This window comes from Lutra lutra, chromosome 5 (assembly GCF_902655055.1).
Source record: "Lutra lutra chromosome 5, mLutLut1.2, whole genome shotgun sequence".
Taxonomy (NCBI): Eukaryota; Metazoa; Chordata; class Mammalia; order Carnivora; family Mustelidae; genus Lutra; species Lutra lutra.
Window position 1 is genome coordinate 40,751,296 of NC_062282.1, and position 25,427 is coordinate 40,776,722.

The following is a 25,427-nucleotide window of genomic DNA, read 5'->3' on the forward strand; positions in this document are numbered from 1 at the left end:
CTTCGCAGTAACCCAATAAAGTAGTCAAAATATTATTTTCCATTTGTAGATGAAGAAAATGAGGCTTGGAGAAGTTAAGTGGCTTAGTAAAGGTTCACAGGGAGGAAACGAGTCATAAATGGGGTCAGGCCTTGAGCTGAAACCTCTTAGGTCTATTTTCATTTCATATACACACTGTCAGTCCTCATGTCTAAATGTTATTCCTTCTGATTTCCAACATCTGCTGTGGTTTTTTTTTTTTCTTTTTTTCTTTTTAAGACCATTTTGACATGTTAATTGATCAGAGCCCAAACAAATGGATGGTGAGGATTTGCAGACTTCCATGACGTAGGACTTGGCTTATTAGTAATTTAAATCATGCTATAAAATAATTCCACTCCTACTCTATTGCTTTAAGCCATCTGCTTTGTGATGATCAGCGTTTCAACCTAATGAAAAAAATATTGAGTTAGAGGTCTTTTGTTTTGTTTTGTTTTTGACGATAACCTAATGACAGGGGTATTGCTGGGAGGCATTCGCCACAAACTTCAAACTGGTTCCCCTGCCTCATTTGTGTGCAGAGCAGACACCTGCAAAGGCTTGTCTTTCCAAGATCTTTGTCTGTAAGAGAACATGGGAATAGGAACATGAAGGGATTTTCTTCCCAATGAGCTCCACAGATCTACCAAGCCAGGAACAATGTGGGAACAGGAAAATATAGCTGAAAACTCCTTTCTGCCTTAGCCAATCTGGATTTGGTTTCTTTTTCTACATGACAGTTTGCAATAGTTCTTACAAACGTAAGTTGTTCAAATTTAAAAAAGGAGAGGAGGAGGAGAAAGAGGAAGGAAGAAGAAGAGGTGTATTTCTGTCTTTAAACACTCTGAAAATCTTTTGTAGAATGAAAGACTCTTCAAACACTGAGCCGGGTTACACGTCATCCAACAACCATCCTCTCACTTTTCTTCTTATATTGCTTTATCCAGACTAGACATCCGTTAGTCCCTCCTGATATGTGTAACTCCCACAATAATTCATGGCTTTATTAATTTAAAACATAGCTACTAGCTTATATCTTCATTCCTGTGAAACTTAATTGAATTCTAGAATTGATAAATAAAGCCACCTAAACTCAACCGGCCACCCGTGAAAGTGCCTTCATAAACTTGAACATATCAGACCAGAGCTATTTCTTCCATGCTCCTGCATCAGATCTGAGAGTGTCCCTCTCACTGAAATTTCTTAACATTACTCCATGGGCACTTTCCAATTAGCATGGCTTCTTAGGAACTTTAGCAAAAGTTTAAACATTTCAGTGAAGCTTATTATTTTTACCTATCACTAGAGATTAGCTTCAGCAATCACAATTCCTATTAGTCATAGAAGCCTGGTGGCGAATGCTCAGAGCGGGCTGAGACCAGGACAGTAAGTGTAAAGGCATTTTCAAAGCATAAATGGGGTTAGCCACAATACAAGTGTGAAACCAAACATGTCAGTTGGTCTCAAACATCTCTCTGACTTCCATTTTGTAATCCTCGTTTATGTGTTTACTCTGAGGACAATTGAGTAGCTGTGAAGATTGAGAACTACTTTCTAAAGGGATGGGACCCCAAACTAATTGGTTTGGAAGAGGGAAGGTGGTCAGGACTATGGGTCATTAGTGATCAGTTGCCATATAAGTTTGGGGGTCCTGGGACTGAGCAAGGGGGAGGCCTAGGGAGCAGGAAGGGGTACGGCAGAGGGTAGGAGAGTTGTATCACTGTTCTTTCCAGGGTTAGCCTATGTCCTGTCTCCAATCTTTGTTCCCATTACTAGTTTTTTTCTGGTCAGAACCAAAATGCAAAATGTCCACAAGCCCTGTGCTTGATGTCTCTTTCTGACTTAGGAGACTATTATCATGTGGACCAAAAAACTCTGTTTTTCTTCAGGAAAGCATTTCTAAGAACGCCCAGATCCTGCCTCTTACTGAGTGCACATGAAGAAAACTTCCTCTCCAGCAACTCAGCACCTTTTGACTTGAAGAGCCTTGAGGAATGACAAATCAGATGAGCACAACAGGCAGCCCTGCCACCCCCCAGTGCAGGGACTTTGGGGCCAGAGCAGGCCTTGCCTGGGGCGTGCATTTTTCATCACCATCACGAATTTCAGTGGCGACTGTCAGACAATAGCAAGTTGAGAATCTAAGTAAACCTAGAGAGTATTCAGTCACAAGTTGGAATTTATAAGGCACGTTGGTATATTCCTGCTTTCAAAGTGGAATATAGGATCACAGATTAAGGACATGGTTTTCCTAACTGTTGGCCATAAGAGAACCTCGATGTTTAAGCTCCTAGTTAGTCATCAGGTGTAGAGAAATGAGCAATTAATCCTCACAATGGCATCTTTGAGAAGAACAATATACATCGTCATTTGGGAGGGAAAAAATTACATGATTTCTATGTATTTACAGTGCTTAGGCCCAATGTTGGATTGAATTTTTATAGATGCCATTATAATACTCTAATCATTGCATTTGATAGGAGGAGTATAGATTCATTCATAATTCAGGCATTTTAAGCATCTATTATTTACAGTGTAAATTATTACAGTTATAGCTTGGGAAGCTATAACAAAGAGTATCAACTGGGTGCTTAAACACAGAAATTTATTTTCTCACAGTTAAGGAGGCTGAAATTCCGAGATCAAGAGAACACCAATTCTGGTGAGACCTATCTTCCTGTTTTGCAGACAATCACCTTCTCACTGTGTCCTCAAGTGGTGAAGAGGGAGAGAGCAAATTCGGTGGTGTGTCCTCTTATACAGGCATTAATTCCATCAGACCAGAGACCTCCCCTTCTTACCTCTAATTTGGATTACACCCTAAGGGGACCATCTCTAAATATCATCACCCTGGGGACTAGGGCTGCAACATATAAATTTTAGGGGAACACAAACATTTAGTTCACAGCATAGAGCAACACGACGCTCAAAAACGTGGTCACATGGAATAATGAGAAAAAAATTTTATATACTTAAAAACTTTAGAAACAAAAATTTATATTGTGTGTGTCTCCCTATTTTGTGACTCTAAAATCTACACTTCCAGAAATTTACCTAGAGATGGATTCAGACTTCACACACCTAAAAATGGAAGAAGAGAGTTATATATAAAAAGCACCATCTGCTTCATCAAGTAACTTAATATTTTGAAACAGAATTATCTCTAAATTATGATTAAAATTCAGTAGATAAAATGGATGACTAGACAGCTCAATATTTAAATAAAATTTAGACAATTACTTATTCTATTTCATTATCCTCCTTTATAAAATAAGGAGAATACATATCCTACCTATAGTAAAGTATTGATACTAGTCTTAAGGGAGTTGTTATAGTTGAAAAGGCTTGCCTGAATAAGTGAATGTTACTATGGTCTGATACTGCAAATATTTATGTAGCTGTAGGTGTCTGACACCCCGCCATATTCAAGAAATGCAAAATTAAGTAAAACATGAGTCTCTGCATTAAGGAGGTCACCATATGGTGGCAAAGATAAATCCATTCATTACTCTGAACAACTAATTAGGGTATGATGTAACAAATGATATAATAAAGCTGTGTATAGGATACTAAGGAAAAACCACACACTGAGAATTTAATATTGGGCTGGGGAGCTCATCATTTGGCATGAAAATCTGACTGATCATTTGCTCAGAACTTCTACTTAGCTACTAAATTTCTCGCCAAGATTCTTCTTGTGTAGCCTGGATTAGCTGGATTCATTTTGAAGCTCTATTATAGGATGCAATTAATATTTAGGACTGTTACATCATCTTGATAAATTGACTCCTTTATCATCAGCCTTCTTTATCCCTGGCAATGTTCTTTGCTACCTTGATATAGTCAGTCTAATAGCTTTCTGTGAATTTGTGTTATATGCTATATACTTTTCAATCCTTTTACTTCTAACCACTTCATATTTTTCTATTTAAAGTGGGTTTTCTTGTGGCCAGCATATAGGTGGATATTGCTTTATAAATCAGTGTAGCTATTATCTCTATCTTTTTTTTTATCTCTATCTTTTAAGTGGAGTGTTTAGATCACTTATAATTAGCGTAATTACTGATATGGTTGAGTTAAAATCTACCATCACATTATTTGTTTTCTCTTTGTTTCATCTATTCTTTGTTCATTTTCCCCTCGTTTCATACCTTTTTGCATTGAATATTTTTAATAATTTAATTTTATCTTATTTGTCGGTTTATTAAGTATAATTCTTTGCTATGGTTACTTTAGGGCTTTGATTATACATTTTTATTACACAATTTAACTTTTTACAGTACCCCTTCAAGAGACATTATACATATTCACCATAATGAGAATGTAACAAAATTATACTTCTGTTTCTCCTCTCCCAGCCTTTGTGCTATGATTTTCATGTATTTTATTTCTATATATGTTATAAACCCCACAGTGCATGATTATTATTTAAAGCAAAAATAAATACAATACATTGTTAACAACACATTATTTTGCTTTAGAAAGTGGATTATTTTTTAAAGAAACTTAAATAATAAGAAAATCATCTTTATATTTATCCATGTAATGATAATTTCTGGTGCTCTTCATCCCTATATGTGAATCTATGCTTCTATCTGGTGTCATAAGGACTTCATTTCAAATTCCTTATAGTATAGATCTGCTGGTAAAAAGTTCTTTCAGCTTTTATAGTGCAAGAAAAAAGGTCTTTATTTTACCTTTGTTTTTGAAAGATATTTTCCCTGGATAAAAAAATCATAGGTTAATAGTATTTTTTTTAAATCTTAAAAAAAAAAAAAGATTTTATTTATTTATTTGACAGAGAAAGAGAGATCACAAGTAGGCATACAGGCAGGCAGAGAAAGGGGGAAGCAGGCTCCCCACTGAGCAAGTTTTGTAGAGACTGAGATAATGACCTGAGCTGAAGGCAGAGGCTTAAACCACTGAGCCACCCACGCACCCAATAGTATTTTTTTTTTTCTTCAGTACTCTAAAGATGTTGCTCCACTGTCTTTTAGCTTACAGTGCTTCCAAAAAGAAATCTGATGATATCCTTATCTTTCTTCCTCTTTTCTCTGGCTGCTTTTGTGATTTGCTGTCTGTCAGTTGATTTAAGTGAAGATCTCTGCATGTTTCATGGCTTGAGGTCTGTTGGGAGTTCTGGATATATGTGTTTATAGTTTTCATCAAATATGGGAAAGTATTGACCATTATTTCTTCAAATAGTTTTTAGCCTCACCACCATGACTCATTTGAGACAAAGCTAATAAATATACATATATTTGGTTTCTTGAATTTGTCCCACAGTTGAATGATTCTCTGTTTATTTTGTTAAGTCGTCTTTCCCCTCTCTCTCTCCCTCTGCCCTCTGCTGTATCTTCAAGTCCATTAATCTTCTTCAATGTCTTCTGCAATGTTAATTCTGCTAGTAATCTCATCTGGTGTACTTGTTGTCTAAGCCATGGTAATTTTCATCTCTAGATTTTCAACTTGGGTCTTCTTTTTATATCTTCTATGTCTCTACTTAATACATTTAATCTCTCTCCCAGTTTCTTGAACATAAGGAATACTATCATAACTGCTTCAATATCTTTGTTGATTAATTCTATCACCCATGTCATTTCTGGGTATTTTGATTGATTGATTTTTCTCCTCATTATGGGTCATATTTTCCTCTTTCTCTGTATGTCTGGTAACTTCTGATAGAAAGTCAGAAGTTGTGATTTGACCACATTGGCTGCTGGGTATTTTTGATTCCTGTAAATCTTATTGAGCTTTATTCTGAATGTAGTTAAATTACTTAGAAACAGTGTAATCCTTCAAGCATTGCTTTGAAGTTGTGCAGGACTGGACTGAAGCTGAGGTCAATTTTTCCCCATTACTGAGGCAACATTCTTCATAGTTCTCTAATTCTATCTGAATTAGAGTTTTTCCTCTAGGGCCTTAGGGAACAGGCACTTTTCTCAGGCCTGTGTCAAGTCTGAGGACTATTCCTTCTAATCCTTTCAGGTGACTCTTTCTCTAGTCCTGGGTATTTTCTTCACATGCACACACTGGTTGACACTCAACTGCATACTTAAGGAGGACCCTCTCTCTTCAGCTCTCTTGGGTTTCAACTCTGTGAAGCTCTCTTCTTGCTGGCACTCCACATTGTAAACTCTAGCCGTCTCTGTTTCCCTGGATTCTGAGCTCTATCTCATTAACCCAGCAAAACAGTTGGGCTCTGCCTGGGTTCTTTATCCCTGTGCTGATGGAAAATTTTCTCATGTGGTAGCAAAGGTTCTGGGCAATCATCTAGTTCATCTCACTTCTTTCCCATCTCTCAGTGATCCTTCATTGCCTGACATCCAATGTCTTGAGCATTACTACTTCACACATTTGTTCAGACTTTTCCAGTTGTCTCAGGTAGGAGGGTAAATCTAGTTGCTGTTACTCTGTATTAATCAGAAATTGTAAGTCCTTGTAGAATGCATTGTAATCACTTCAATATAAAAGTCATCATGGCAAGCCTTAGCATGGAATTATAAAACAGAAAACTTGACTTTATTATACTGACCAAAGAATGTAAAATACCAAAAGGAAAAAGAAGTTAGCCTTCCTTCTCATCCTCTAAGCCTGTCCTACTGAGCGGCTGAGGGCCATCAACAAGTCTAAATGAAAAACTGATATTATAACTTCCTAAGAGTTGTGAATGAAAGTGCTGTGCAGCGTTGTTAAGGATTATCATTCTAGTCTTGGGAGGATAGCCAGGGACAACTGGTCTCCCTTTGTAACCCAAGAAGGACATAGTGGAAGGAGTCCCACATAGGAATATGCTCCAGAGATATTATCTCCGGCTACTACATGGACAGGGATGAAGCCCCTTTGGCCAGTTGGATTAGACTAAGCAGCCTCGAAAATTCCACCCTAATTGTTCTATCTTTATCGCAGGGACAAAGTCTACTAGCTTTCTTAACCACAAAGGCTTTTCAGTTTCTAGTTCGTGTTAAATTAACACCTTGCAAATTAGAGCTTCAGTTTGGAAAGTATTTTAAGCATACTGGGTACAACAAAGTATAGTTCCAGAATATTATTAATCATATGTGAGTGGGCCAGGTAGAACATTTGAAATTAATAACATACTTTCATGAATATTCCTCAGTCCACCATCCCAAGAACCTGATGTCTTCCTTACTTTGTCTATGTTGACACTTGAGATAATCTCTAAAGTCGCTTTAAGCACCACCATTCTATTTTCCTCAGATATTTGCTAGTCTAATCAACTCGTGAGGAACTGAAATAAAAAGAAGTGACATTTAAAAGAATCTGAGTGTAGAAAGAACATTGAATTTAAGAACCAGAAAGACTTTCTGAGAAAAAAATCTATATATCTGACAGGTAACCTTGGGACTTAACTTCTCTAGGTTTCATTACTATCTCTATTTTTTGGGTGAATACATCATCAGTCCAGACTCACCTGTGATGTGAGAATAAGTTCAATAAACATGAAAGCACATCGGAAGCATAAATTGCAATTTTCCAAGACCACCAAAGACATTTCTAAAAGAACTAAAAAGAAATATTTATTGAAGATTCTAAACGCCAGAAACATCCAAACAACATAAACATTCCAACTCAATTGTTTTTGTAATTGCCCATGTAAAAAAAAAAAATCACATAAAGGTAAAAGTGAAGGTGATTTGCTGTACTGTGTGGCTGTGGGAGATGTTCAGTGAGGTCACTGTGGCCAAATATATACCACAGAGCAGAAGATCACAGTAGCATCCTGTCCGTGATGTCACGACACAGTAATATTCATGATGAGACAGTTCTTCATCATTTCCATATCAGGCCTGTTGTAAAGTATTGGCTGCTATGGTACAACTGTTTATCATGTGATGAACCATTTTCCTGTGATCATCATTCAGTTTCTGTACATTCTAAGTGAACGATCTTCAAGGAACCTTTCGACTGGGGTTTTTCTACCCTTTGTCAGCCACCCTCTGCCCTCGGTTTTCCATCAAAGCAGAAATCTCCTAATTTTCAACTAGAAAGAGATCATGAAATGCATTTTTCATGTATTTTTTTTCCCCCACCTCCACCCTCCTGACCAAGGAAAAGTTGTTGGAAAGAAAAGACAGGCGAATGCTCTCATGCAATTGTAACGATTGGTCTAAAGAAGAAAAAACTGAAAATCGTAGATGGTTTGATTGCTTTCTCTTCAGCTTGTTCATGAGGGAGGGATTCTGCTCTAGGGTTCAGGGGTGGGCCACACAGAGGACACCGCCCGCCGGAGAGTGATGGCAGCCTGTTGTCCAGGGAAAGAAGGTACCCCCCACCACAGCTGGGCAAGAATTATCATCGGGAACTGAGAGAACAAGCAGGGGATATTGGAGGGCTGGGCAGGCTTGGCAGGAACAAGAGGTTGGAGGGACTCCTGTTTTTTTCAGGAAGATGAGATTGTTGGATTTGAATATTTCTGTAGCTGGCAGGGAACTGAAGCCCACTGCTCAGGGCTAAGCAGGCACTGTGACTCGTCCTCATGATAAAGAGGGTTGTTTGGCTAGCGGACCTTATCTGAGGGGGCAGGGTGGGCAGGGAGCTGCAGTCAGGCCATTCAAGGACTTCCCAGTTTCCCAGGGCTGAGCAGGTCTGACACACTATAGAGATGATTGAGACCCACTGACCTAGGTGGGCAAAGAAGCTCCTTGTCTGTAAATTATGAGTCATTGTTATAATCCATACCTCTTACCCCTACTCTTAAGTCAAACAAGAGGTCCTTTCAAAATTAGAGATAACAATTAGGAATGTTGGAAGCATTGTTGGGGCTGTTCCCCACCTTGCTCCCTTCTTTGGAAAAAGTAGAAAGGCCAGGGCTGTGTGATGGCCTGGAGCCTAAGGTTGCCCCATCTGCAGGCAAACATTCTTGTTAACTGTTGAGATATATGACTCAACATGGGACTCCCCGTGGGCTAGCCCACTGGAGTGTCTGGAACAAGGAAACAGAGTCTGTTGGTCTTGTCAGCCACTGGGAGCCATAACTTTGAAAAATAGAAGTCCAGTTGTGAGCACACTTAGTGAAAAATACAAAGTCTACAGTTAAATAAGGCATTTGTAACTGTTCATGGAAAAGAATTTTAGGGGAATGTATTGAGAATTGTTTTAATTGGAGATCCACATGAAAGGAGATACAGGACATGCTATATTATAATAAAATTAGTAACATAATACCTGCGCTACTTACACACTCCGAATGAACTTGAAACAATGTGAGTAAATGAAAATCTTTTTCCTGTGCACAAGAATAGTGATAGTGCCTTATTTTTTTTTAATTTTAAATGTTAAATGATGACATTTCAAATATACAGCCAAGAGCTGAAAATATGAACAGATACTCATGGACTGACCTCCCATATTAACAGATGGGAATATTTTGCCTTATTTGCTTCAGAATCAATTTTCTGTCTTCTTAAGAAAAGATTTTAAGAAAACATGAAGGACAGATGGAGCACCCTCCTCCCATCCTAACCTCTCTCCCTAGGGGCAACCGCGATTCTGACCACTTAGGTATGTTTAAACTTTTATTATATAGATATATCCAAAAATGATATATACCATATTTTGTGCATTATATATTTATATAAACATTAGAAATCACATGGTACATTTCTTTTTGTAACTTATTGTTCTTATCAAGATGCTTCAACTTCATTCATATTGGTATATGTAGATTGTTTGCTGCACTCTGAATTCTATAGAATTCTATAGTATTTCATTTATAAATCAGTTTATTTACTCATTGGCCTGCTGTGATATTGTGATTTATACCAAGAAATATAACTAATTTGTTGTGCCATGGGAAGGACTAAGACGGCTGAAATTTAGACCAGAGGGAAGAAATATTATTTAAATGTAAAAAGAGCAATTTAGTTTTCCCTGTGCCTTGTAGAATTATATTTTTCTTGTAGAATTATATCTTTCAAATTATATCTTTCAAATTTCCTTGTTTCAAGAGTGGCTTAAGGTGAGGCAGAACTGTCAATTGTCCCTGACATACATTTTCCTCTTTTTTCCTTAATAATAGATCCCACTTTTTTTTTTTTTTTTTTTTTTTTTTTGCTGGGCTCATAGCCTCTTGGAATGAGGTTGTGTAGCTAGGTATGGTGAGAAGACTAACTTCTACTAGAGTAGAAGATAAACTTTCTCAGAAGTTTTCTTTCTTTTTTTTTTTTTTAAATTTATTTATTTGAGAGACAGAGAGAGAGCATGAGAGGGGAAGTCAGAGGGAGAAGCAGACTCCCCATGGAGCTGGGAGCCCGATGTGGGACTCGATCCGAGGACTCCAGGATCATGACCTGAGCCGAAGGCAGTTGCTTAACCAACTGAGCCACCCAGGCACCCCCTCAGAAGTTTTCTTAAAGTGAGGAAGAGAACTCTTCTTTATTCTCTTTTGCACTGGCTGGAATGCAGACACAGTGGCTGGAGCTTAAGTACCCATCTAGGGCCATGAGGCAATAGCCCATGCTGAGGATGGCATGGAACCAGAAGAATTCTGGTTCCCTGATACTGTAGAACAAGGGTCAGCAAAATGTTTCTGTAAAGGGACAGATGACACATATCTCCAGCTTGGCAGACCATCCAGTCTCTGTCACAACTAGTCAGCAGTGTCATGTTAGAGGGGAAACAGCCATAGATAATATGCAATGAATGAGTTCCAATATGTTCAAATATGTGTTCCAATAAAACTTTGTTTACAGACAGTGAAACGGAATCGCTTATCATTTTCATATGTCATACAAAAGTATACTTCTTTTTATTTATTTTCAACCATTAAAAAATATAAAGTGATTCTTAGGTCACAGGCTCGCAAAACAGGCAGCAGGTCAGCTTTGGTGCAGGTCTGAATTGCCAACTTCTGCTATAGGACCTTGTAGTCTCAGATTGTTTATCTTTAGTCTTTGTTTACAGGAAAGGGACAGTTTTGTTTGTTTTGTCTTTTGTTTTTAAGATGTATTTGAGAGTTATTTGAGAGAGAGAGAGAGTTTACAAGGCCCGGGATGGGAGAGGTTAGTGGTGAAGGGTGAGGAAGAGGGAGAATCTCAAGCAGACTGTCTGCTGAGCCCGAGCCCGACATGAGGCTTGATCTCTCAATCCTGAGATCATGACCTGAGCTGAAATCAAGTCGGACACTTAACCGACTAAGCCACCCAGGCGCCCCAGGAGAGAGACACTCTTGCTGTTTCTGGGAGATGGAGTTTGCTGTGACTCAGCAGAGCTAAATCCCAATAATAAGTAGATACCACAGCCCCTAAGCTTCTTCACTCCCTACCCCATGACCCACAGCGGTCCTGCACCTGTTTCCCTCAAGACTTCCACTGACTCGCCTTGGCTTCCTGTCCCGTTTTCCCTACGTTTCACTGGACTCCCCACAGGCGCACTTCCTTTATAATCATTCGTACAGGGACCTGTGTCAGGGTCTGCTTCTGGCAATCCAGCCTTTACGGTGGTAGCTGTCATGGCTCGAGGAATCCTTTCCTCAGGCTTTAATAAAGAGCAGAAGCAGAAGGCTGCTCCTTAGAGAACCTAAAACCCAATGTTCTAAGCGTGGCTCGTTCCTAGTGCAGCTTAATGGCTGAGAGCTGGGGCTCTGGACCCTCCAAGTTAGCTTCTCTGAGCCCCGAGATTCCTTACCTGTAAAATGGAGCTAATATTCCATCCCATTTAGCGCACAATGAACACTCTATAAAAGTTAATTATTATTGTCAATCATAACGTGTTGTCCAAGAGACGCAACCACTGCTACTTGTGAATTTCAACACAGCGTCTTCTTTGTAAAAGACAGAACAGCAAGTGGGACGTGCTCTGTGGGAAGCTGAAGAACTACGAGATGAGGGTTCTTTGTAGGGAATAGCTGAAGATCAGGACTTCTAAGTACAGTACAAATATAAAGTGAAAGACATAACCTGCTCTAAAACTTCAGCAACAAGTAAGGCAAATGGTTGCGCTCTGAAACCAGGCCCCCCGGGGCGTAATCCCGAACAGACCACCCCCTGATTCGAGAGAGGCGTTACTAATTTATGCAATAGGGCTGCCAATGCTTTTCTACTAAGGTGACTGGTCACGTTAAACAAAACTGCACAGAAAGCCCAAGTTACTCCCTATGCAGGACTTTGTATGTACCACGCAACGGGCTATTATTATCCACAACCCGATTTCACAGACGAGAAGCAGGGAAATGCCAAACGGTGCTCGGGCACCTTGGCCCTGATGACAGATAGGGCAGTGGGGCCAGTTCCCAGAAAACCTTTTAGGGGTAATCACTGGTTCTTTCCTTGGCCATGGAATTCCACCCTCTTGGGTCAGTATGCTTGAAACCAACACCCCCGCCCCCAAACCCTCAATGGGGACCACAACAGAAATAAAAGACCTCTTTGCTGTTGAGAGCAGGGGAAACACAGGTCCTCTGACATGTTTTGCTCTGCTTGGTCCCAGCACGTCTGCATGGCAACCAGTGCCAGCCACACAGTCGGTCATAGGTATCCCTGCACGGCGGCCTGGAAGCTGCCAGTGTTTGTGTATTGCTCCTGGTGGAGATGGTGCTTGCCATAGCACAGAGCCCCTGTGTGGGGAAGGCAGACTGCCAGAATGCCAAGGGAACAGAGATCCCTTCTGTATGGCCATGAAACTCACCAAGGAGCCTTTCTGCTCTGCCTGGGGAGGGAGGAGAGAGGAAAAAAGGAGAAACCACACGCTCCAAGGGATTCAATCAATATTTGCAGTCTGCCTGCCTCACGAACTTGGTCCAACCAAATAAGAGCTACCCTTATTTAAGTATTTAATAAATGATCGATAGCAGGATTGTATTTCCATGAGCTAGAGGGTTCCAACTTAGTGGCACAGATTTTTTTTTTAATTCAAACTTTTTTTTTTTTTTTGCCACATTCAGCAATTGCTATCAGATGCTGAATGTCTGTGGTCACACACTCAGCTTCCTGTTTATAAACGCGCTCTGTTTTCAGTGAGTCAGCGGTTTTTTGTTCTGCAGAGGGGTATAACGGCCATGTCAGGCCAAGGAGGTCGGAAGAGCTTTGTGAAGGCTTAGGGACACAGGCCTCTGTGTTTCAGACCTCAAGGTTTGTATGTTTGTGGCCAAACACAGCTTAAAGTTACTCTGCGCAGTGATTTTGGTAGTCTCTTATCTGGTTTCAAGCTGCGCTATTGTCAGAGATAAACAAAACTAGATGCTAGTTAAAGTGATAAGGACAGATTTTAACCAGTACTAACTACTGCAGTAGGGAAGAGAATTTGGTGTGAACTCAGCTTGACTAGATGTGTACAGAGGTGACAGGGTTTTTTGGGGAAAGAATGGGGGATGGGGAGGGGTGAGCTGGGCTCAGGGGAAACGAAAACTTACAGAGGGTTTGTCAGTGTGAATGGGATGAGGTCAGCTGGTGTGTTGAGGCAGTGATCCAGGTTAGGAGTCTGTCCTCCCCTCATTCCCCCTGAGACTGGGGGGCAGAGGTCGTATTCATCCTGACGATCTCACTTCAAGGAATGTGGAGAAGACGCTCCTAAGTCTTCTGAGATACATGCCTACCTCAAAGGGACCGTGGAAGGACTTATGCTGGCGAGTCCTTTTTAGTAAATGCTCTGAGACAAGGTGGTCAGGATTCGGCTGGAATGAAGGGCCAATGCTTCTGAAAGTCTTGAGTTTTCTCCTCTGGCAGGCAATTCAAGGGGACTAAGGTCATCCCAGGGATGTGGCCTTGAGCTATCAGACCCTGTGTTAGTGTCTGTTCAAGTCTTTAGAAGCCAAGGCTGAGGCTTACTTGAGAAGAGGGCTAAGAGGAGCCTACAATTTGGCCAAGGAGGTAATCTTTGTCATCGTGAAGCAGGCCAATGTCTTTAGCCTCACTCACTTTCTCTGGTGTGCTACTCCCTACCTAAAAGACTGGACCACATGTCACCCTCAGTGCGTCCCAGCCACCAGCTGGGTTGGAACTGCAAATGCCTAATCTCCTTCCAGGGAAACTGAGTTCTGGACTTTTCCATCCCTCTTCCCCTCCAGCCACAGCCCACATTGCTCTGTAGGCCTGGATGTGGTTCTTGCTACCCTCTCTTTACATAGCCCCCCAGTAAGTCAACTGCAGCCACCTTCTGAGTTCAGTTTATCCCCATCTGTTCCCTGGAAAATCCTTCCCTGGTCACTGAGAGCCAGCTGTGGCACTCCCATGCCGGGTGCTTCCCTCTGCAACATTTATCACTCTGAGCGTAGAGCCTGCTTGAGGTCTTTGTCCCCAAACTCTATGCCATAGGAGGGTGGGGCTGGTGCTCCATTTATCCTTGCCTTTCCAGCACTCAGCTATAGTTGGTGCTTAATAAGTGCTTGCTAACAAGTGGATGGATGGATGGTAGCTGTCCCTCAATGCATCCTCGTAGCACTCTGTTCTTAACGGGATTCAAATTCCCAGCTTCCCAACTTCTGTGCTGTGGGAGCTTGGGCAAGTCGTTAACCTCTCTGAACCCAGGTCTTCTGGACTGTAAAATGGATACATGACCACATCCACCCCACAGGGCTGAGAATGGAGTCTGGCACACAAGAAGGCTCAGGAAGTAGCACAAATACTATTGTTTGTTTTAAGGTGCAGTTAGATACTCTCTGCCAGTGATTTGTTGAGTGAATGATGATGCATCCATAATGTCCAGCATCTCAGCTGACCCGTAGTCCCTGTTTTCTCTGCCCTCTGGACAACATTTCAACATTTGCCATTACTGCTTTTGTTTTCCAACTTAACAGGACACAGTGCTGCCCTGCCCTCCCCGCCGGGCCCCACCTTGGCCCTATTGGCTGGAGTTCTAAATTGAAACAGATGCTACATGGTGATGGAAGGTGAAGGGCATGGTTGGTATCTGGTCGGGACCCTCTGCCTTGAGACCCAGGAGCTCCCGTCCCTCTTCCCTATGTTCATATCTCTGATTCTCTCCAAATTGTCTGGACTCAGGTCTGGCTTTCCTCACCTACCGCATACTCCTCGACCCATTCTAATCTAGATTCTCTCTCTCTCTCTCTCTCTCTCTCTCTCACACACACACACACACACACACACACACACACACACCAACAAATTAACAGTAGCCAAAACCACCAATGGCTCTGTGTCAGTCAGCAGACCCAGGACCCTTTTAGTCTACAGCAGAACATCAGAGGTGTTGGCCACACCTTGCCTCTCAGAATATTCTCCTTCCTTGGCTTCTATGATCCAAGTTTCTTCTGTTTGCCCCCTGCCTCTTCTGTCTCCTCTGCAGGTTTGGCCTTTCTTACCCAACCAGTAGGATCTCTCCTAGGACATGCCGCTCATGGCCAAGACTTCAAATACAACCCACAGGCTCATGAACCACAAGCACCCTCTTGTCTCATTATGTCTTGAGCCTATCACACTTCTAAGTCTCTGTTCAAATGTCACCCTATCAGAGAGAACTCCCCTGCCCATTGGAACTAAGAGAGCTCCACACCCCTTCTCACCCTCTCACCCACTTACCCTGTTTTAATCTTCTTCTTAGCACATGGTACCACCCAGGAAATGCTATATTGTTCATTATCTGTTCACCCGTACCAGTGAGTAAGCTCTGTGAGACTTTGTGGCAGGTATTTTTCTAGGCACTAGAGGCAGAGCAGTGACTAAAACATACTAAGGTCTTAGTGAATATTTGACAAATATTTGACAAATATTTGACAAATACAATCCTTCTCCGAGCTCCAAAGCGATAAAATCAACTGTTGTCTCAACAGTTCCTCAGGATGCCCCAAAGGCATCTTAAACTCAGTCTTTCTAGACCAGTGCTGTCCACTATTTCCATGGTGGAAATATTCTATCTCTGCATGGTCCAATATGGTTGTCAACAGCCACATGTGACTACAGAACTCTTGAGATGTGGCAATTCTCTTTAAATTAAATAAAGTTTAATTTAAATAGCCACTTGTGGCCTAGGAGCTACCTGTGGGACAATCTAGTTCTGGACTAAGCTGATGATCCTCCTCCCAAAACCTGGTCCAGAAGCCTCTATCTTATCAAATGGCACCACCATCCATCCACATAAGAAAGCAGAAAGGCAAAAGTCATTCTTGACTAGCTCCCTTTCCTATATCAACCAGAGCCGATCCTTCATGAAGTCTTATCTATTTTATCTACTTTTTATTTTTATTTATTTAAATTATTATCTATTTTATCTATTTTTATTTTTATTTATTTATTTATATTATTATTTTAATGTTTATTTATATTTTTATTTGTTATTTATATTTATATTTTTATGTTATTTTATTTTTTATTTATATTATTTTGTTTCCTAGATTTATATTTTTTATATTTTATATTTTTTTTTAATTTTATTTATTTACTTGGACAGAGAGAGGGAGATCACAAGTAGGTAGAAAGGCAGGCAGAGAGAGGGGGAAGCTGAGCAGAGAGCCCCATGTGGGTCTCGATCCCAGGACCCTGAGATCTTGACCTGAGCCGAAGGCAGAGGCTTAACCCATTGAGCCACCCAGGCGCCCCTATATTTTTTAATCTGTCCATTTTTTTTCCATCACTGCTGCCACCATAGAGGAAAATACATAATCTCTTACTGTGACTGTTTCATTTCTTATCTTGAGTAAAGCTTCTTAAATGATTTTCCCATCCCACTTTATCTTTCTCCAATCCATTCTCCATATTCTACAAGAATGACTCTAAGTGCATGCAGTGTACCCTGATCACATTACCACCACCTCTCTTTCCTCCCCTGCTGCTTTGGATGGCCTGCAAGTTCCTGCAGTGGCTTTTCTTGCCCATCTTTCCTCAAGTGTGGCTTCTTTCTGGGCTCTAGCAGCAGTGGGCTTATTTCTGTCCTGCATTTGGGCCATTTTCCTTCCCACCATAGTGTCAGTCTTCCCTAACCACTAGACAAGGTCAAACCCCTATCACATGCTCCCATAACACCATGTACTACTCCTCATCCCTTTTATATTCATTTCATCACTAATTATGTCTATCTGTCCCAGTGAAAAATAAGTCTCCTAGAGCAGAGACCTCGTATGTCTTGCTGATCACTTAGTAGTATCTGTCTAATAGTAGAGGCTCCATGAATGTTGATGTATAAATGTGTAGCCAGATATTCTTCCAAGATAATACAAGTTCTCTGTTAGTATATATTTTTCTGATGCCCCATTGAGTCAATGAGAGTGAATGCAGAACAAAAGAGTCTATTGGGTTTCTCAATGAATGTTTTAAACTCATAGCAAACACAAATGTTAAAGGTACTTGAAAAGAGCTACTTTCTGAATCTAAAAATTCAAAATTTTCCTTGACTACCAAGACCTGTGTTCTTGTTACTACTCCTGTGTAACAAAACATCCCACATTTGATGGCATAAAATGAGAATTATTTTATTATGTTCATTGGTTTTGCTATGGGTTGAATTATGTTCTCTTCAAAATTCATATGCTGAAGTTCTTAACCTTAGTATATCAGAATGACCATATTTAGAGATAGGGTCTTTACAGAGGTAACTGAGTTAAAATGAGATCACTAGGATGAGCCCTTATCCAACAGGACTGGTGTCCTTTTAAGAAGAGGGAATTTTGAACACAGACATGTATGGAGTGAAGATTTAGGGAGAAGATAGCTGTTTATAAGCCAAAGAGGAAGGCCTAGAATATATCCTTCCCTCATGACCCTCAGAAGAAACCAACCCTGCCCGTACCTTGATTTCAGACAAGAGCTGGAGGTTTCTAGCATCCAGAATTCTGAGAAAATACATTTTTTGCTCAAGGCACTCAACCCGTGGTACTTTATGATGGAAGACCTAGCAAACATAGAGTTAGGAAGACTTGAAGACCAGAGCACTTACACAGAACTTTCCATGTGGCTTGGCTCTAGGAACTCAGGCTCTTACTGGGGCAGTTTGGGACCTCAAGCTCATACATGCTTCAGTGAGCAAGGTAGAATTTTTATCATCTTTTTATGACTTAGTTTGAGACATTATCCAATGTCACTGTACTCTATTATCAAAACACATCCCTAAGTCACCCAAATTCAAAGAGGGCAGTGTTAGACTCCATCTGCTGATGAGGTAAGATGAAGAGCACATAAGAAAGGAGCATGTGAAATGAGAGATATTGGTGCCACCATTTTGGAAAATAAACTGTCACTGCCCAGAACCTGAGGGAGAGCATGAGGCATCAAACAATAGATTGAAACAGACTAGACACAAAACTAGTTTTCTTCTTTCTGATGGAGAAGATTTTCACGGAGGGGAGGGGAGGTAGAGAAGGAGCTATGCATGTGACTCCCTGAGAGAGGTGGTGAGGACCCCCCTCTTCTGAGGTAAAGCCCTGGTAATGAAGTGAGAGGAAGAGACCCACAACAGGAGGATGCTAAGGTAGAGGAGACCTGGGTCTTGCTGCGGATCCTATAGAGAAGCTCTCAGTACCAGAGTGGTAGAACGAGAAAGTCTGAATGAGGTGCAGGGAATGTGGGCTGAGGGCAGCCCACATGGAGATCACAGAAATTTCTCTCAAGAAGTGTCTCCTGGGGCCAGGATGTGTGGCTCTACCCTAGTAGAACCAAAGACCTTAGCAATAGAGGCCAGCTCCTTGATAATTCTGAGTTTTTAGTGCCTCTAACTGTGGGTTTTACAGAAAATATTATTCAGAGGTTTACCCTGTTTTTCTTAAATTAACATCTGATTTATAAAGTTTACAAATTTAAAAAACCTGGTTCTACCTGTAGCTTTTAAGTACAGTTTGTAGATCAAGATTACTAGTCTTGCAAATATTATTTGGGCAATTATTTTTTTTTAAGATTTTATTTATTCATCTGATAGAAAGAGAGAGAGAGAGATCACAAGTAGGCAGATAGGCAGGCAGAGAGAGAGGAAAGCAGGTGCCCCGCCGAGCAGAGAGCCTGACATGGGGCTCGAACCTAGGACCCTGAGATCATGAGCCGAAGGCAGAGGCTTAACCCACTGAGCCACCCAGGTCCTCCATTTGGGCAATTACTTTTTAGGTAACTGCAAAGTGACTATGACTGGGCAATTGCTTTGCTTAATATTTGGTTTCATTTACAAATATTCAAAAAATTCAAATCTCTCCAGTGACACTTATATTTGAATATGTTTAGTTTCACTTTATTTCCACTTCAGGTTTTTTAACTTCCCAAGAGAAATTGAACCAATTTATATGAATTACATAAACTTCAGTTGGTGAGTCAAAGTTGGGTCTTAACTGTTGTGGGAGTATATGGAACAGAAAGATTCTTACTTAAAAATAACAAGTTAAATCAATTACTTAATTATATACTCCAAATTGGAGTTATAAGGCTGACCTATTATTCTAATAGGCCTAGTTCCCTTAAACATGATGGGCACATGGAATATAAAATATTTTCAAAATACCTTAATGTAAAATATCAACATTATCACTGAGAGTCCTTGAATAGTTTTATCTGTAATTCCAAATCTTTTCAGTTCCACTGAGGAAACTGATGTCTCACCCCAACCCTATTTAGGACTTTGTTTCTCACCTCCTGGGTTGTCACCTCAGACCAAACCAGGGCCCAGATGACCCGGTCAGTGGCAGGAGCCCCTGGTGGGATGTATTTAGTTCTGCTTGTAGTTGCTATGTAGTGGACATCATTACTTCAAGGAGATGACCTCTACCCTCTCAAGGTCAAGTTACAAATATCCTAATTCTTCCATCTGCCCCAAGAGATTGACATTCTTACTCAGGATTGTCACTTTGATTGAAGTCCCTTTTAAAAAGACACTTAGATGGTTTAAGAAGCAAAGAAATGCAAAATCCAAAGAGGAGCTAGCATTCTCTCACATTTAGAAGTTCTCTAGGACTAAGATTATAAAAATGCTCTCAAGCGGAGTTTTATACTGGCCTCACAGCTTCTCTGATCAGTCACCCGGTCCTTGAAAGGTTATTCCGCGGACACACAAGTGAGCTGTTTCTGTCTGTTCATACTAGACTCTATGGAGGACAACCATGGACCAAACTGCCATGCCCCCCGACCTCTGCTAGGCTCTCTGTCCTGGAGCCTTCGTCTGAATTGGTAACACATGCCCTTCTCTCATGTTGAAGCTGCCCCACGAAGGGCTCTAACTTGGAAAGGTGAACAATTTTTGCCTCTGGATCCAGATACCTTATAATGGGCAGAAGACACAATTGCCCATTGTTGTTGTTGTTTCTCTCTCTCTCTCTCTCTCTCTCTCTATATATATATATATTAAAATTTTTTAGGTTTTTTAAAATTCATTTGAGAGAGATACAGAGACAGACACAGAGAGAGCACAAGCAGAGAAGCAGACTCTCCTGCTGAGCTGTGAGCACTACATGGGACTTGATCACATGACCTGGAGATCATGACCTGAGCCGAAGGCAGACGCTTAACCATCTGAGCCACCCAGGCGCCCCCACAGTTGTCCATTGTAATCGCCTTGCCCCTCGGATTCCAGAACTGAAAATGAGACCCCTGGGCGCTTGGCCACCCCTGCATAAGAGGACAGGGTAAAAGAGTGAGGGACCATCTTGCACTGACTGCTTAACTCAAATAAGACAGAAAATCCAGAACCGCAGAGTTACCTTGACTGGGCAGGAATAAGATTTCTTCTACAGAGCAGAAGTCAAAAGCCAGATTCAATGACAGGGAAATAAAGCCAGTTTTGCACATTTACCTCTAAGGAAGGCTCCTTGGTCACATTCTTCACCCTTCCCGGGCCTCGCTTTCCACATCTGTGAAGTGGGGATGTTCTCTAGACCAGTGCTTCTCCAAGGTTGTGCTTGTGGTCACCTGGGAATCCTGTTGAAATGTAGATTCTTTTCAGTGGGGATGAGTCAGAGTCTGAGATTCTGCATTTCTAACAAGCTCCTGGTTGTTGCTCAGGCTGCTGGCCCTTGGACTACACTTTGAGAAGCATAGGCATGGAGGCACCTCTAAGGCTTGTTATTTTATGGTTACGAATTATCCAGGGAGAACAATCAGCTGTCTCCTGCTAGTGACCAGCCCTGCAACACCAGAGCCCGCTTTTAAGTTAAGCTTCACATCTCAGAGTGGAAAAGGAGAAATATCTTGTTTTTGAAGAATAATCCACCTCTCCCTTCCTCCATGGCCTCCCATGGCTCCCCCAACCCTAATCCTGCCATTTTTGCTTTCTTATCAGTTGTATGAAATCCCTGGCAAAGAGAAAAAAAAGGATAATGCCGCCAGAACCAAAGCTGAATGCATAAAAAGACCTTGAGAAATATGTTTGGGGGAGGGCAAAAATCTCTTTTTCGATAAACTTTGAATGAGTGATTAGAGAGAATGGGTGTGGGGACTTCTGAATATTTTAGGGAAAACTGGGAAAATGATGAAATCTCAATGACACATGACACTAAACACTGAGACCACATATCCTGTTGACCAGTTCAGAAAATATGTTTCAGCCCACAATATTTAAAATAGAGATCCTCCCAGAAAATCTGTGGCAAAAGGTCTCTGCAAAGTTAGTTTGATGGAAGTTGTCAGCCCACTTCCCCTTGGGTAGAATATGTGTACTGTCAACACACACATATATTTACACACACACATACACACATGCTGTATACTACACACACATCTACACCCAGAGACACACTCATACTGTACACTGTACACATGCATGTTTTTTAAACTGGCAAGGAACTAAAGAATAATAATAAAATAGATAACTGAGCAAGGAACTAAACTACATTAAAATTAAATAAACTGGCAAAGAAGTAGCAAGAATGACCAAGGAATGTCCTTTTAATAGAAGCTCTACTTCCTTCCTCACAAAATTATTGTGTCTCTTCAGTTCCCTTCCTTCTGACCACCCCAAGTGAGCCTGTGGGCTGCGATGCGCCCCTGGCTTCCTTCAATAAACCCCCCTTGGTTGGTGTTCCCTGTTAGACTCAGAGGCCCCATTCCAGGGCCACCAGACAAACCTGCTCTCACGATCTGAGCCAGCTCCGGTCAGTGTGAACCCAGATCAACGTAAGTCACCTGCTCTTTGGATCTTGCATGAACCCTTGTGTGGAGATCACAAACCCATCCACCTAGCTTAGTGAAAGACCAAAGCACCCACACCAGAACTTTCCATGTGGCTCGGCTCAGGTAGAACGCTAGAGTGGGTCCCAAATAGCTCGTATTTGCTAAGGACACACACTTGAATGAGCATGTTCATAGATTAACTTCTCGAATCTTCACAATGACTCTGTGAGGTAGGCAAAAGTACTCATTTGCAGAGGTTTGTTCTCCATTAAGAATAAAGAGAGATGAAAAACAGAAAGGATACATAATTTTCCTGACGTTGCTTCTGACATAAGTTAGACTAAAATCAAACCAACCAACCAACCCAGGACATTGCCTTAGCACTTAGTAGGGGTTAGGAAAATGTTAACCGTTATTGTGAAATATCCATCCCTACTGGTCAACCAGCCTAGTAATAACGATTCTTTGAGGGAAGTATTGTCCTGTCACTTCCATGTGAAGAAAACAAGGTTCTGAGGAGGCTTATCACCTGCCCCATCACATCCTCTCACAGAGGCCGGATCTTTGAGCTACACTCCAGCATTCGTTCGTGGTTCAGGCTGCCCATCTGTGAGGCGAACCTTGTGGCCACTCTTGCACGCTGGTCATCTTCCCGGTCAGATATGGACAGGCCGACATCCCAATTACGTTCCGGTTTATTCTCCCTGGAGCCATTCCCAAACCTCAGAGAAGAGAAGACTTGGGTTTCTAGCCACAGAAAGCTGTAGATATTTCCTTAATTTTGATTCTAATAGGGAATTAAATCTGGAACACTTGTCAGACTTTTTTATTCTTCCTCTTCTTAACTTTTACTCTTTATTTTCTTGGGATAGAACAAATATGCCTATCTAGCTCCAATCATAGCAGAGCTGAAATAACCTTCTGCCTTATAACATTTTACCCATGGCCAACCCTCCACCACCTCATGTTCACTCTCTACAGTGAGATAAGATAACTCACAATGCTCATAGGGCTTAGCCCTTCTGGCCATATCAACCTTTCTCATCTACTGGGATCCGGGATCTCTTGACATAAAATGTGTAGAATTACTGTTTGCAGAGCAAGTGAAATGTCGCTGGCATATTTTAAGGTTTACCCTCGGCTAGCAGGGAGAAAAACAAGTCCTCAGTCTGAATTCACACCAAGAACATTCTAAGGGTTCTGTATTGGTCCTGACAGCAAGTCTGCAGGACTGTACAGCAATGAGTGTGTTGTCCTCTGACCTCTGTTGTCTTGAACAAAAGATTTACCTTCTCTGGGTATCAATCTCGTTCATGAAACCAACTCAACCCGAATGTTGCCCTTGAGCGAGGCTGTAGAAGGATGTTGAAGTAGATGATAGCAGAGGTTGCTTTCAGGTCTGTTGATAAGTGCAAGATTCTGTGAGCGGGATGGATTGGTAGGGTTCTTTCTCTCTGTCATGTAGATTCCTCTGGGATGTGGTCTTGCTCTGTCATGGAACTGGGAATCATAGCAGGAAACGATGATTAGTTTGGGGGCATTCTCATCTGCCCTCACTAGTCTTTTTTGGCTTTGAGCCTCACCCCTACTCCCACCACCCTCTGTGCTCTCCTTGACTTGCTTGCTGAACCTCTCCACTGCAAAACCCCTGCAAAGCAAAGGTCGAAACGCAGCCAACCCAAAGTGGTTCAAAGAAACAGGCACGATCTCAGCTCCTTGGCTGAGCGCGTGGCCCTGGGTTAAGCTACTTTGGATCAAATCAGTTTTTATTAAAGTATTAATGTATTTCTCAAGGGGTGCAGTGTGCCGGCAGGACATCTGAAACCGGGTGCAGAACAAGAGGGCTGTGTGCAACCGCATCTGCTTCCCATTACGCTCTGCAAAAGACAAAAATACAGCCCAAGGAGTCTAAAAATACTTCCTAGTTGTTAGCCAAAAATGCATTTATTCTTGGATTCATAAAAATGCAGGCCATGTGAAATATGTAGGGGGCATGCACTGTCATTGAAAAAAAATTGACCAAAGAAAGAGAAGAAAAAGTTAAACTTGAAAATCCTTTATTGAAATTAAGAGGAGAAGGCGGAAATGATAATTCTTGGGGTATGACTGGGAAGCCCAACATGAAACACTTTGCGCCCATTTCTAAGGACCAAGCTGCCCTCTACTCTCCAGTCCCTCCTCAGGAAGGCCCTGAACCCTAGGTCAGGCTCCCCACTCTCACCACTTTGGGGCAACTAGGAAGGCTAGGCAGGAACCTACCCCAACCCCAAATCTCAGCATCTTGGTCTGTGCATTGCTTCTCAAAGCTCCTGGATTCGGAACCAGTTTTTTTTCCTCCCCTTAAATCCATGGGGAGCTGGTATTTTTACAAAATAATGTAAGTTAATAAAAATGAAATTAAAAAGACTTATAAAATGAGCCCTACTCCTTTATTACTAGAGTCAACAGACACAAAATTACATTTCAAAAGTATTTTAAAGGGTGCCCGGGGGGCTCAGTTGGTTGAGCAGCTGCCTTCAGCTCAGATTATGATCCCAAAGTCCTGGGATTGAGTCCCTGCTCAGCAGAGAGCTTGTTTCTCCTTCTCTCTCTACCTGCCTCTCTGCCTACTTGTGCTCTCTATCTCTCTATCAAATAAATAAATAAAATCTTTAAAAATATATATTTTAAAAAAGAAAAGGACTAGGGGCACCTCAGTGGCTCAGTCTTTTAAGTGTCTGTCAGACTCTGGATTTCGCCTCAGGTCACAATCTCAGGGTCATGAGATCAAGCCCTGCATGGGACTCCATGCTCACTGGGGAGTCTGCTTGAGATTGTCTCCCTTTGCCCCTCCCCCAGCTATTTCTCTCTCTCTCTCTTTCTTTCTCTAAAATAAGTAAATCTTAAAAAAAAAAAAAAAGGACTAGTATAAAAAGTTTCTGAACACACAGTCACAATATCTGTACTTACCTCACATGGATCAGTCAGAACTGAGTGCCACACTTTGAGCAGTACTAGTCATCAAAGAGCATAGATCTGAGAGGTTCACAGCCCAGTCCAGCTGTCCCAGGTGGTAAAGGTGTACCCTTGGGCATTAATAACCATTCCGAGCCTCTGATGTCTACTCTGCAAAGTAGGATGATACCTGCTTATAAGGACAAGGAAGGATAGAGGGAACGTGCCTGGAGGGGTGGTGTTTAATAAATGCTCTCATGGGTACCTGGGTGGCTCAGTCAGTTAAGCATCTGACTTTTGGTCTCAGCTCAGGTCTTGATCTAGGGTCATGAGTTCAAGTCCTACACTGGGCTCCATGCTGGTAATGGAGCCTACTTAAAAAAAAAAGAAAAAAAAAAAATCAAAGGGTGCCTGGAAGGCTCATTTGGTTGAGTGACTAACTCTTGGTTTCGGCTCAGGTCATGATCTCATTGGTCACGGGAT